The 12,113-nt window shown below is 45.1% G+C and overlaps 1 protein-coding gene across 3 annotated transcripts in view; it reads left to right on the top strand.

The window, feature by feature from the left end:
- Nucleotides 1–10,726: 10,726 nt before the first annotated feature.
- The window catches only part of LRRC2 (leucine rich repeat containing 2), a 34,569-nt gene continuing 33,182 nt past the window's right edge, over nt 10,727–12,113 (top strand). For all 3 annotated transcript variants that reach the window (XM_049863067.1, XM_049863066.1, XM_049863065.1), the window contains exon 1: nt 10,727–10,868. The gene's annotated coding sequence lies outside the window, so the exon portion shown is untranslated. The remainder of the gene's footprint in view (nt 10,869–12,113) is intronic.

Raw genomic sequence — 12,113 nt, 5'->3', positions numbered from 1 at the left:
CCCTGGTGGTGGATGAGCTCCTACCTGGCATAGTTCCCCACCTCTGACTTAAGCAATACCCCATCCAGGTGGAGGCTTAACAGGCTCTGGGAAAAATCATCACCAGGTATCTTGATCCTGGGCTTCTGAGGCCATGCCAGTCACAATTCAACACTCCTATCCTACCTGTAAAGAAAAAGAACAGGGATTATCAACTTGTCCAGGATCTGTGAGTAATCAATCAGGTATCCATGACCACCCATCCCTGCTATCAACCTTGTCACCCAGTTTTTCCAGATTCACTGTACTTGATCTGAAAATGCATTCTTCTGCATCTAAGTGAAGGAAAAAAGCCAGGAAATCTTCACCTTCAAGTGGGAGGATCCAGACAATGGAAAAAAATAATAACTCTGCTTGCAAGTCCTTCCCCAGGGGTTTAAAAAAAGCCCCACTCTTTTTGGGTTTGCCATAGCTAAGGAACTGAGTCAACAGACCCTGACCAATGGTATACTTCTCCTGTATGTAGATGATTTACTCATTGCCGGCCACAGTGAGTACAGTTGCCTCCAGAATACCATAGAGGTTTTGAACTTTCTAGGAAATGTAGGGTATCGTGTCTCAGAAGGAAAAGCTCAGGTCAACGAAAAGGAGGTGATTTATCCAGGTTTTAAGATCAGACAGGGGAGCAAGAATTCCTCCCCACCCAAAAGGACCCTATCTGCAGATTGGCAGCCCCTACCAACTGGAGGCAGCTCTGGGGTTTTTTTGGATTGGCTTATTTTTGCCACATCTGGATCCCAGACTTGGGACCTATCTCCAAACCTTTATACTGAGACTTAGAGAGAAAAGATGCAGACCTCCTAGAACGGATTGGCACGGAGCATTAGGCTTTTGATACCGTTAAAACAAAGTTGATGGAAGCCCAAGCCTTAGGACTCCCCAGTATAAGTAAACCTTTTGACCTGTTTATTCATAAGTCTGCTGGAGTGGTGGCTGGGGTACTTACCTGGACTCTTGGGGCTTGGAAGTGGCCGGTGGCATACATCCCAAAGTAGCTAGACCCGATCACTGGAGGACAGCCAGCACGCCTTTGAGCAGTAGCGGAAACAGTATTAATCATCAAGGAAGCCAAGAAACTCACCCTTGGTCAGCTGCTCTGGGTGACTGTGCCCCACTCAGTTTTGACCATCTTAGAGCAGAGAAGGTCTCACTGGATCTCCTCAGGGAGAATGGCCCAGGACCAAGCAGTGTTCTTAGACTACCCAGCCATCACCCTACAAGAAACCACCGGTTTGAACCTGGCCACCCTACTGCCCACCTTGCCAAAGCAGGAAAAGGAACATGATTGCCTAAAGATCATCAACCTGGTGTATGCCAGTTGGCCTGACCTCAGTGACCAGCCACTCCAAAACCCAGACCTTGAGCTGTTCACAGTTAGAAGCAGTTACATGAAACAAGAAGAAAGGAAAGCTGGATATGTGTGGTGGTCACTTTGGAGGAGGTTCTAGAGGCTAATGCGCTTCCTCCAGGTACCTCCGCCCAGAAGGCCGAGCTCATTATCATGGTGCAGGCCCTTCGAATTGCCAAAGGTAAGTAAGGAACTGTTTATGCTGATTCCAAGTACAATTTGGGGTATTGCATGCACATGGGGCAATCTGGAAGGAAAGAGGCCTCCTGACTACTGGGGCTAAGGACATCACGCAGTCCCAAGAAATCCCTCCACTCTTACAGGCCACCCTTTTGCCAACCCAGGTGGCGGTAGTACACTGCAGAGGACATCAGAAAGGAGATACCACTGTAGCCAAGGGCAATAGCAAGGCCCATCTGGCTGCCAGTAGGGTGGCCTTGCAACAGGAACCTGTGATATTAACACCTCTAATACCCCACCTAAAGGTCCCCCCACCTGATCTCCACCCTGACTACATACAACAGGATAAAAACATTGCCAAGACCTGGGGGGTCATCCTAAACAAGGATGGATGGCTGTACAGCCCCCACAAAAAGATTTTCATTCCATCAAAACTCATGCCCTGTATCCTACAGAGAGCCCACCAGCCTACCCATTATGGGCGTGATGGACTATATGGTTGGGTTAAGAGACATTTAATTGGACCAAAGGTCCGCACTCCTTTCAGCAGTGGTAAAGACCTGCCTTTCCTTTGTGAGAAATAATCCCAAGAACACTAGTGAAGCACCCCTGGGGGTCCAGCGAACTGGGGTAGTGCCTGGGGACGACTGGCAGTTAGATTTCACTGAGATGCCTTGAGCTCCCAGTAATTACAAATATCTGCTAGTTTTCATTGACACCTTCACTAGCTGGTTTGAAACTTTTCCCTGCAGGACTGAAAAGGCCACCGAGGTTGTAAAGCACCTCCTGAATGAAATCATCCCTCAATTTGGGCTCCCTGCCTCCATTGGCAGTGATCCCATTTTGTGGTCTTGGTGATAAATTTGGTGGCTACTGCCCTGAACATTAACTGAAACTTACACACAGCCTAGAGACCCCAGTCTAGTGGTAAAGTTGAACTGGCTAACCATACTCTGAAGAGACACCTAGCAAAGCTGCCAAGAGAACAAGTTGGTATGGACAAGGGTATTGCCTATGGCCCTCTTGAGAGTTTGGTCCTCCCCTAGAGGCAAACTGAAACTTAGTCCATTTGAGCTATTATGTGGGTGCCCTTTATTAGAGAACCCAATATGACCAACATAGCTTGCTTTAATAATGACCAGCTTCCCTCCTCCATGAGGTTGGAGATGTTCAAATTACTAAATATTTGTAGTCTCTTTGGGCAACTCTGTCTTCTCTCTACAGATAAGCTCACCTGAGGAGCCTGCTTGAACCGGAGGTGCCTCTCCATTCGTTCCAGCCTGGTGATTGGGTCCTTCTCAAGGCATGAAAAGCCAACCCCCTTTAGCAGAAGTGGACCCTTTGAAGTCCTGTTGGCTACCCTGACAGCTGTCAAACTCAACGGACCCAAAGCTTGCATCCACCATACTCAAGTAAAGAAAACCACCCTACAGTACACTGAGGGACAAACTCGTCAGAACTGTGAGAACTAGACTTGTGAGCCAGTCCAGGACTTTAAGTATTCGTTTTCTTGACACCTTCCCGGATGGGTGAGATCCCCAAAGGACTCTTAGCACTGCTAATAACCTTGGTGTTAGTATTATACCTACATACTCTACTTGAACAGGTTAGATTGCTGTAGACCTTTGAGAAGCAGAATCAACCGTGAACAGGGTACTGTGGTTATTCCTAGAAGTTGCCCTATGTGTAAATGCTGGTTGGGATTTCAGTGTTCTTAATAGGTTGCACCAGGCAGTTGTAAACCATACTGCACGGGCTAACAATTGCTGGATTTGTTCACACTCCACATGTAGGGAAGGGATTGCCCATAATCCCTGTACCTCTCCATCCAACTTACTGGCTAAAAGCAGAGGGGGCACAATTAATAAATAAAAACAAAACCCTAGACAGAGTCCAATACACCACTGTGAGGTCTGACTATCCAGCAGCTTGGTGCATACAATGACATCCTACCCATAATGTCTCAACAGTAGGTCGGTGGCCACAATGTAATACACCCTGAATCTGTGCTAACCAAACATGAACTAAATTCAAAACTAACACCTCTTTTGAATGGGACAGCACTAGCATGGTTATGTCAGAAAAATTAGGTCACAATGTAACTGATCAAAGCATTATAAAAGCAGTCTTCAAATTTTCCCCTACAGCCTACTCATTAAGACACCAAGGACTTTATTGGTTGTGTGGACATTCAGCCTATAAGACATGGCCAGCTAATCACGCTGGCACACGTACGCTGGGCTGGATATGGGCAGGAGGCATACATTTACTCCCCCTAGAAGAGGTTCTATATTTCACCGGAAGCATCCATAGGTTTAAAAGAGAAACTGTAGATATTACTAAGAGTGCTTGGGAAAAGTCGCAGAGGGTGTTACTCCCAGTGCTTAGGGTTGGGCAAAACTATGATGACATTCATACCTGTATCAGTTTATTAAGAATGTATCTCTGTCGCTTGAGACAGTAGCCAATACCACCAAAAGTTTCACCCAGACTTTACGGTCTGAAGTAGATTCCACTGAAACCATGATTCTACAAAATCCAACTGCCTTAGATCTAACGTTAGCTTCTTACGGAGGAGTTTGTATATATATCAGTGCTAGCTGTTGTTCTTTAGTCTGTGCATCTGGACAGATTTAGCATGACAGAGAAAAGTTGAGTTCAGTAGTTAGACAACTACAATGAGATCCTGCGGCTGCCGAACAGCCTTCGGGTCCTGATTTTAGCTGGTTGACATTGTGGTTACCCAATCTAGAATGGTTAAAATCAATGGTTGCTTTTATAGTGTTAATAATAATCATAGATATATGCTCCTGCTGTTGTATGCAATGTATCCCTGCCTGCATGTCCTGGTTGAAAAGGCCAACAGTTCAAGCCCATGTCCAATATTCATCCCCTCCCTGAGAACATGCCAAACAATTCCAAGCTGGGCAATAGTTCAGAATGGACACTGGCCCTGAATGACCAACGTCCAAAATGAAGACGGGGGAATGAGAGAGCCCTTTTCTTAAGCATCTGATGTTTTCCTCTTCCAAGAACTCTCTGCCTCACCGAGAGCCACAAAAAGCTTAGAACCAGTCTTAACCTGTCCCAGTGCCTTCTTGGTGACCTATAGAGCATTAAGTGGCTCATGCGTATTAACTCCTCTGCCCCAGATAGAGTTTAGCTGCAGTTTTTTGAACATACGACCTATGTAATAGTATGTAGCCCCAAGAATGTTGTTAATGTGAGTTACATGATCTCTTTGTTTGTTACCCACTAAAAACCAAACCCACTGCTGTCGGGTCGATTTCAACTGATAACAACCCTATGAGACTTTGTTTGTTAGCCCTATAAAAGTAGCTTGTCCACTAGCCCTTGCTGAGCAGTCTTGGAAGCACTAGCCCCGACTGTTTCTTTCCCTGTGAAATGAAATAAAGGTGCCTTCCTCATCTCCCACCTGAGGTTTCCCATACGGCAACAGTAACTCCATGTGAAACAGAGCAAAAACGCTGCCTAGACCTGTACTGGACAATGTTCTGTTGTGATTCATAGGATTTTCATTGTCTAGTTTTCAGAAGTAGCTCACCAGGCCTTTCTTCCTTACCTGTCTTAGTCTGAAAGCTCTGCTGAATCCTGTCCACCGTGGGTGACTCTACCGGTATTTGAAATACTGGTGGCATAGCTTCTAGCATCGTAGCAACATGCAAGTCACCACAGTATGACAAACTGACAGATGGGTGCTAGAACCTTATAACAGTCATACCAGATGTTGAAAATAAATAAATAAAACAAAACAAAAAATAGCTTTCCAGTATGATTTCACTACCATACATGTGAAGAGTTTCCAGTGGGAATTTTTGGGTTGTTCTCGTTAATGAGGGTTTGGCTGAATGGAAATGATCAAAGCATTCCTAGGTTTTCCTACAGATGCAGTCCATCGGCAAAATCATCCACCAAGACTGTGTGTGTGCCAGCAGGATATGTGGGCAGCTTTTGGCATGTAGATGACATTGCACATATGATGGAGCTGGCTCAGATAGGAGTTCTGGCTTATTCCAGTTGAATAGGATTATATCTGTGAAGAGATTTGGCCTTCTCCCAGAGACAAACTAAATAAAATAAATTTTGAAGAGAAGGATGCAGCATTCTGCTCTGACCCTGGATTCTAAGCATTCTCTGTGTTCTGTTTTTGTGCAAAAATCTGGCAGCTGTCCAAGAATTAAGGCGCTCTCATGGCACAGTGGTTAAGTGCTTGGCTGCTGACCGAAAGGTCTGCAGTTCAAACCGCTGTGGTTCTGTGGGAGAAAAGACCTAACGATCTGCTTCTGTAATGATTACAAACTTGGAAACCCTATGGGGCAGTTCTGCTCTGTCCTATAGGGTCACTATGAGTTATAGACTCGACCACAATGGGTTTATCCAAGAATTGTCCATTGGGGTAGTCCAAGTCTAGATTCTGTGACTTGCTCAGTGCTGCCCAGTAGAAATACCATGCCAACTATCTGTGTAAGTTTTAATTTTCTAGGAGTCACACTAAAAAAGTACAAAGAAATAGATGAAATTAATTTTAATAATGTTTTATTTAACCCAATTTATCCCAAATATTTTAACCATGTAGTTAATGTAAAAATTAATAATGAGATATTTTGCACTCTTTTTTCATACTAAGTCTTTGAAATTGATGTGTATTTTACACTTATAGCATGTCTCCACTCGGGCTAGCCACCTTTCAAGTGCTCCATAGCCCCACATGGCTGTGGCTGCCATGTTGGACAGCACAGCTCCAGGACCCAGGAGTGTGGCATGTGGCCCAGGGCGGTGTGTGCTGGAGATTTTTAGCCAGCAGTTGTGAAGCAGTGGGCCAGGAGCCCTCACCACCTGCTCCCACTTCTGTGGGAGGCATTTAGTAATGGTTGCTGAAGTGCAATACAATGGTTTATAAAATTTCAAGTTTTTCATTCTTCTCTAATTATCTCATGAAACTGAGCCAATGGGCTGGTGACACCCAGGGGTTTGCTTGGACGGTTTCACTGTGCGTGTGACTCATACTTCCACAGGAGCCCTAGACTCAGTATGGCTTTGAGGACAGTATTCGTAGGTCCCCACACAGGTCCAGGCATGCTTGTGTGTGACCCCCATGGTGGATGTGAGACATAGATGTATGGGTTCCCACGGACAAGCCAAAGCTGTGGTCTTAGAATATACTTCATGAGAAATTATGGCTCAGCTGGAGCCAAATTATAGAAAAAATTGTTCTGCCCTTGGAGACCAGCCTGGGTTCATGTTAATAAGGCTGTGTATGAGATGGGCTGTTTCCAACTATGAGGAAGGGGGTGGATGTGAGAGGACCCTGAGAAGTGAGGACAACAAGGCACAATCCTATCTGCTGCCACCTGCGAGCTCAGAAACTGGAAGGCGTTTCTGGTTACACCCAGCCCAAAGATGCAGCAACCTGTACTGAGTGAATGAACGTGACGTGGATTGAATTGTGTCCTCCAAAAATGTGTATAGTAAATCCTAACCCCTATACCTGTGGTGGGACCCTGGTGGTGCAGTGGTTAAAAGCTCGGCTGTTAACCATGAAGGTTGGCAGTTTGAATTCACCAGCAGCTCCTTGGAAACCCTATGGGGTGGTTCTACTCTGTCTTGTAGGGTCACTATGAGTCAGAACTGACTCGACAGCAAAGAATTTGGTTTTTTTTTTTTTTTTTTTTTGGTTTTATACCTGTGGTTGGTGCCCTGGTAGCACAGTGGTTAAGAGCTACGGCTGCTAACCAAAAAGGTCAGCAATTCGAATCCATCAGCTGCTCCTTGGAAACCCTATGGGGGCAGTTCTATTCTGTCCTATAGGGCCGCTCTGAGTTGGAATTGACAGCAACAGGTTTGGTTTTTAGTTCTATACCTGTGGTTATAATCCCATTTGAGAATCGGTCTTTGTTATGTTAATGAGGCAGTATTAGTGTAGGGTGTGTTTTAAATCAATCTCTTGAGATACAAAAGGAACAGATTATGAAGTGCAGTTTGGGGGAAAAGAGATGCCAAGCTGCATGAAGACTGCCCAGGAGCAGACGCTCAAAAGAGACAAGGACCTTCCTGCAGAGGTAATAGAGAAAGAAAGCTTCCCTCTAGAGCCAGCACCCTGAACTCATACTTCTAGCCTCCTAAACTGTGAGAAAATAAGTTTCTGTTTGTTAAAGGCACCCACTTGTGGTATTTCTGTTACAGCAGCACTAAATAACTAAGACAGCACAACAATGTCTTAGTGCATTTTGTATTTTAAAATACTTACTGGTTCACATCCCTGCCTGTGAATCAGAATCAACCAAGGAACATGCTGGAAACATCGATCCTGGGACCATGCCCAGATTTATTGGGTCAGAATCTTTAAGGTGAAGGGGAATTCACCCAGTGATGCCATGAGGAGCTAGCCCTGGGTGCTACTGCATTCCAAAAAATCCATTGCCGTCAAGTAGATTCCGACTTATAGTGACCCTACAGGACAGAGTAGAACTGCCCCATAGGATTTCTAAGGAGCGCCTGGTGGATTTGAACTGCTGACCTTTTGCAGTCGTAGTGCTTAATCGTTACACCACTGGGATTTCCACTACTACTTTAAAAAAACAAAACAAAACTTTAAAAAAACAAAACAAAACTTTAGGCTCTGCTAATTCCAGACCTCTCCAGTCGTGGTGTGGTCCGGGGACCAGCAGCATCAGCACCACCTGGAGCTTGTTAGAGATATAGCCTTTCAGCCCCTCTCTGGCCGCCTGTGTCAGATTTTGCATTTTAGCAAGATCCTGGGTGGTTCGTGTGCAAAGTTGCCAGGTAAAATGTAGGATGTTAAGCTAGATTTGAATTTTTGGTAAACAACACATAATTTTTTTGTTTAATTTTTTGTTTATCTGAAATTTAAATCTAAGTGGATGTCCTGTATTTTTATTTGCTAAACTTTGCAACCCTGTTTAGGTGTGCATTATAGTCCGAGGATTGTAGGCTAGCCAATGGCCCATTCCTCCAACGCTACCACCATAAAGGCGTCCCATTGTATCTCGAATTCAGTTGCATAAAACAATTTTTTTTTTCTATTTTAGTATGATTACCTGCTGTAGTTGAATCAATTCCGACTTATAGCAACCCTATAGGACAGAGTAGAAGGTTGGTGCCCATAGGGTTTCCAAGGCTGTAATCTTTACCGAAGCAGACTGCTACATCTTACTCCTGCGGAGTGGCTGAGATTTGAGCCACCAGCTTTTCGGTTAGCAGCCAAGGGCTTAACCATTACACCATTAGGGGCCCTTTAAGCCTTTGAATATTTAAATCTCTTATATAATTGAAATAGTATTTAAGTAGTATTTAAACTGAAAACTGCTTTTTCAATTTAGGTTCTTTGGACCTGAATAGCACGAAAAGGAAGACAAATGAAAACAAAACTAAAAAACAAAAACAAACTAAACACTAATTACTAAAAAGGCAACTCGCATTACTTATCAAAAGAGGAATAATTAAAAACTTGTATCCTAAGTAATAAACAAGCATATCCAACACTTTAAAGATATGATGTAATATAACCAAACCAGTTGCCTTTGCGTTGATTCCAGCTCATGGCAACCCCTCATGTGTCAGAGCAGAGCTGTGCTCAATAGGGTTTTCGATGACTGATTTTTTGGAAGGAGGTCGCCAGGCATTTCTTCTGAGATGCCTCTGGGTGGACTGCAGCCTTCCAGTGAGCAACTGAGTGAGTTAACCCTTTGCACTGCTGTGATTTAATATAAAAAAAAAAATTTTTTTTTATATTAGCCAAAGATTTATTTAAGCCCCACTAATAAAAAAAAAAAAATTTTTAAACAACTTAGTATGCAATTTAAAATTATAATTACATCATAAATGCCAACAAACAGAAAGCATTTTATATAGAAAGTAGCACTTTCAATATTATATACATATTAGACAAAAGGTGTTTTTCTCTTTTAGGGCAAAGGTATATTTTTTCCATTAAGGGGTACGTGAGAGCTGCATGGACTCCTGAGAGCACCAAAGGGCTTGACAAATTGGAGCGGGTGGCTTCTGAGGCTCTTCACATTGTTGCCTGCCTGGAACATCATACCTGTCCACTGTCCACCCTCCCTTCAAAGCCAGCTTGCATTGCAGCACCTCCCCTGATGCTGCACAGCTGAGAACATTCCTGGCTGATAGCAGCCATACACAGTGCAGCACTGAATTCTTTTAAGTTGGTCATTTTTGCCTCAGTTAGCTTGTAGGCTTTTAGAGCATTGCCTAGAGAGCTTGTTAAACTGCAGCTTCCGAGTCGATAGGTCTGGAGTCAGGCCTGAAATTCTGCATTTTTAACAAGTTCCCAGGCGATGCCGGACTGAGGTACACACTTTGAGTGGAAGGTTCTGGAAGGCAAAGGACTTTTGTACCAATACTCAGCACCATGCAAATTGTAGATTCATTATAAATACCACTTGAATTAATGAATGAATCGGAATTCAAATACTTCTGGATTCTACCCTTGTAGAAGTGTCTTTGGGTCTGTTTAACATAAGAAACAATGAGATTCTAATGAAGATTTCTATTTTGAAATAGCAGTTCCTAAACTCTCATACATTTTAGAAAAAATGTAAGGAGGAACTGGAGACCTTTGGCATCTGCTGCTTCAAACACTGGGAAAATTTTATATTCCCTTGGCCTTTTGACTTTCTTACCCTGCTTTTGGAAACCCTGGTGGCATAGTGGTTAAGTGCTACTGCTGCTAACCAAGAGGTCGGCAGTTTGAATCCGCCAGGGGCTCCTTGTGAACTCTATGTGGCAGTTCTACCCTGTCCTATAGGGTTGCTCTGAGTTGGAATCCACTCCACAGCCATGGGTTTTTTAGTTTTACCCTGCTTTTTGTTTGGTTTCTAGCTTAGGGAGCTAAGAACATAGAGGCCTTTCCCTTCTGGCCCTGTTTTTTTGAGTATATTTCAGGATTTTCAAGTAAAAGGCCCAGCTATTTGTATGTGGCCTGTAGATAATCCTGGGTTACAGGGCTCAAACTGGCCAGCTGGTGGTTTGCCCTATGCCAAGCCCTCCCCTGGGAAATCTGTTTTGTCTCATGCCAGGCTGAGTCACATAGAATAGATAGATAGTTTATCAGCACATGTCCTACAGATCATATTATCCGCTTACAAATATAGCCGGTTAGCACACAGGCACGAAAGGCTCTGGGCAGTTGAAGCCTTTCCGGCTCAAGTGTGTTGCTGCTGCTGGTGTAAACAGACTTGGCGGTCCCGGATTACACGCCGCAGCGGGCACAGCGTCTGGGACTGTCCCCGCAGTCAGGGTAAGTGGTGGGTTTGCAGAGGCCTCAGTTTCAGGAGGAGCCCTGGTGGTGCACTGCTTAAGAGCCTGGCTGCTTAACCAAAAGGTCGTCAGTTCGAATCAGCCAGCTGCTCCTTGGAAACCCTGTGGGGCAGTTCTACTCTGTCCTATGAGCCTCGTCGTCAGTTTGAATCAGCCAGCAGCTCCTTGGAAACCCTGTGGGGCAGTTCTACTCTGTCCTATGAGTTTTAATCGACTCGGCGGCAACGTGTTTTTGTTTTTGTTTTTTTTTGGGGGGGTCGGTTTCAGGTGGCAGTTGCTAGGCGGTGTGAGCGGAGCGAACTCCAGCGGTTGCTCCTGAAACAGAGGAAATTTCGGGGAAAGGGAAGGGGTAGGGGCGTGTGGTACACGCCAGGAGGAGAGGGGGACAGCCTTTTGTGTCTCCGTGGCTGTACCAGCCGGAGTGACAGGGATCCGGGATCCGCGCCGGGATAAACATTCCTAACGCAAAAAGCAAGCTGAGGATTATGCATTTATCCGTATAATATTTTAAAGTCAAGAACTAGAACGGGATGAGAGAGAATGCAGGCTGGGCAGGTGTCTGCAGCTGGGCTGCCGCGGGACGGGGTCCCCCGAATCCTGCTCCCTGTTGGTGGCTTACTCCGAGCAGAGTGCCCAACACTGAGTGCCAAACTTGCTGGGCCGAAGCGCTGGCCGGAAAGAGATAAATCAACTTTGTTTGTGTCCTCGTCAGTGCCCTGGAAGGTATGACTGACATCTGACCGAGGAAGTCTTTCCTCCCGGCCAGTGCTTCTGCCTCCTTGCTAGGAGCGACTGGAGACCCACAGGACAATTGTCTGGCCTTGTAGTGCGCTCAGCTGTGCTGCTGGGCTTCTTCCGGACAAAACCCTCTCCCAGAACCCAGAGACTGGGACGTCCTCCCATCATTCTCCCAAGGAACTTCTGCTAACCCCGTGGGGTGGCGGAAAATCCTCAGTCACTCCTGCACCTCTTGGTTTTATCTTATAGTTGGTGATATTGAGTCCCTCTTAATTTCTTTTCTCGTTTAAATAACTTTTTTTGAGCTTTACTAGGTGCCAGGTACTGTCTTAAGCCCTTTACAAAAATTACCACAGGTAATCACCTCCACAAGTCTATGAGCTCCTTGCTGTCACTATAACCACGTCCAGAAGAGGGCACCAAGGCTCAGAGAGGTTAGGTTACCTTTTCAGGGACTTGCTGCCAGTCAGCAGGGTTGGCAGGACAC

The sequence above is a fragment of the Elephas maximus genome, chromosome 20 (genome assembly GCF_024166365.1).
Source record: "Elephas maximus indicus isolate mEleMax1 chromosome 20, mEleMax1 primary haplotype, whole genome shotgun sequence".
Lineage (NCBI taxonomy): Eukaryota > Metazoa > Chordata > Mammalia > Proboscidea > Elephantidae > Elephas > Elephas maximus.
This window is presented reverse-complemented; position numbering and strand designations above follow the sequence as displayed.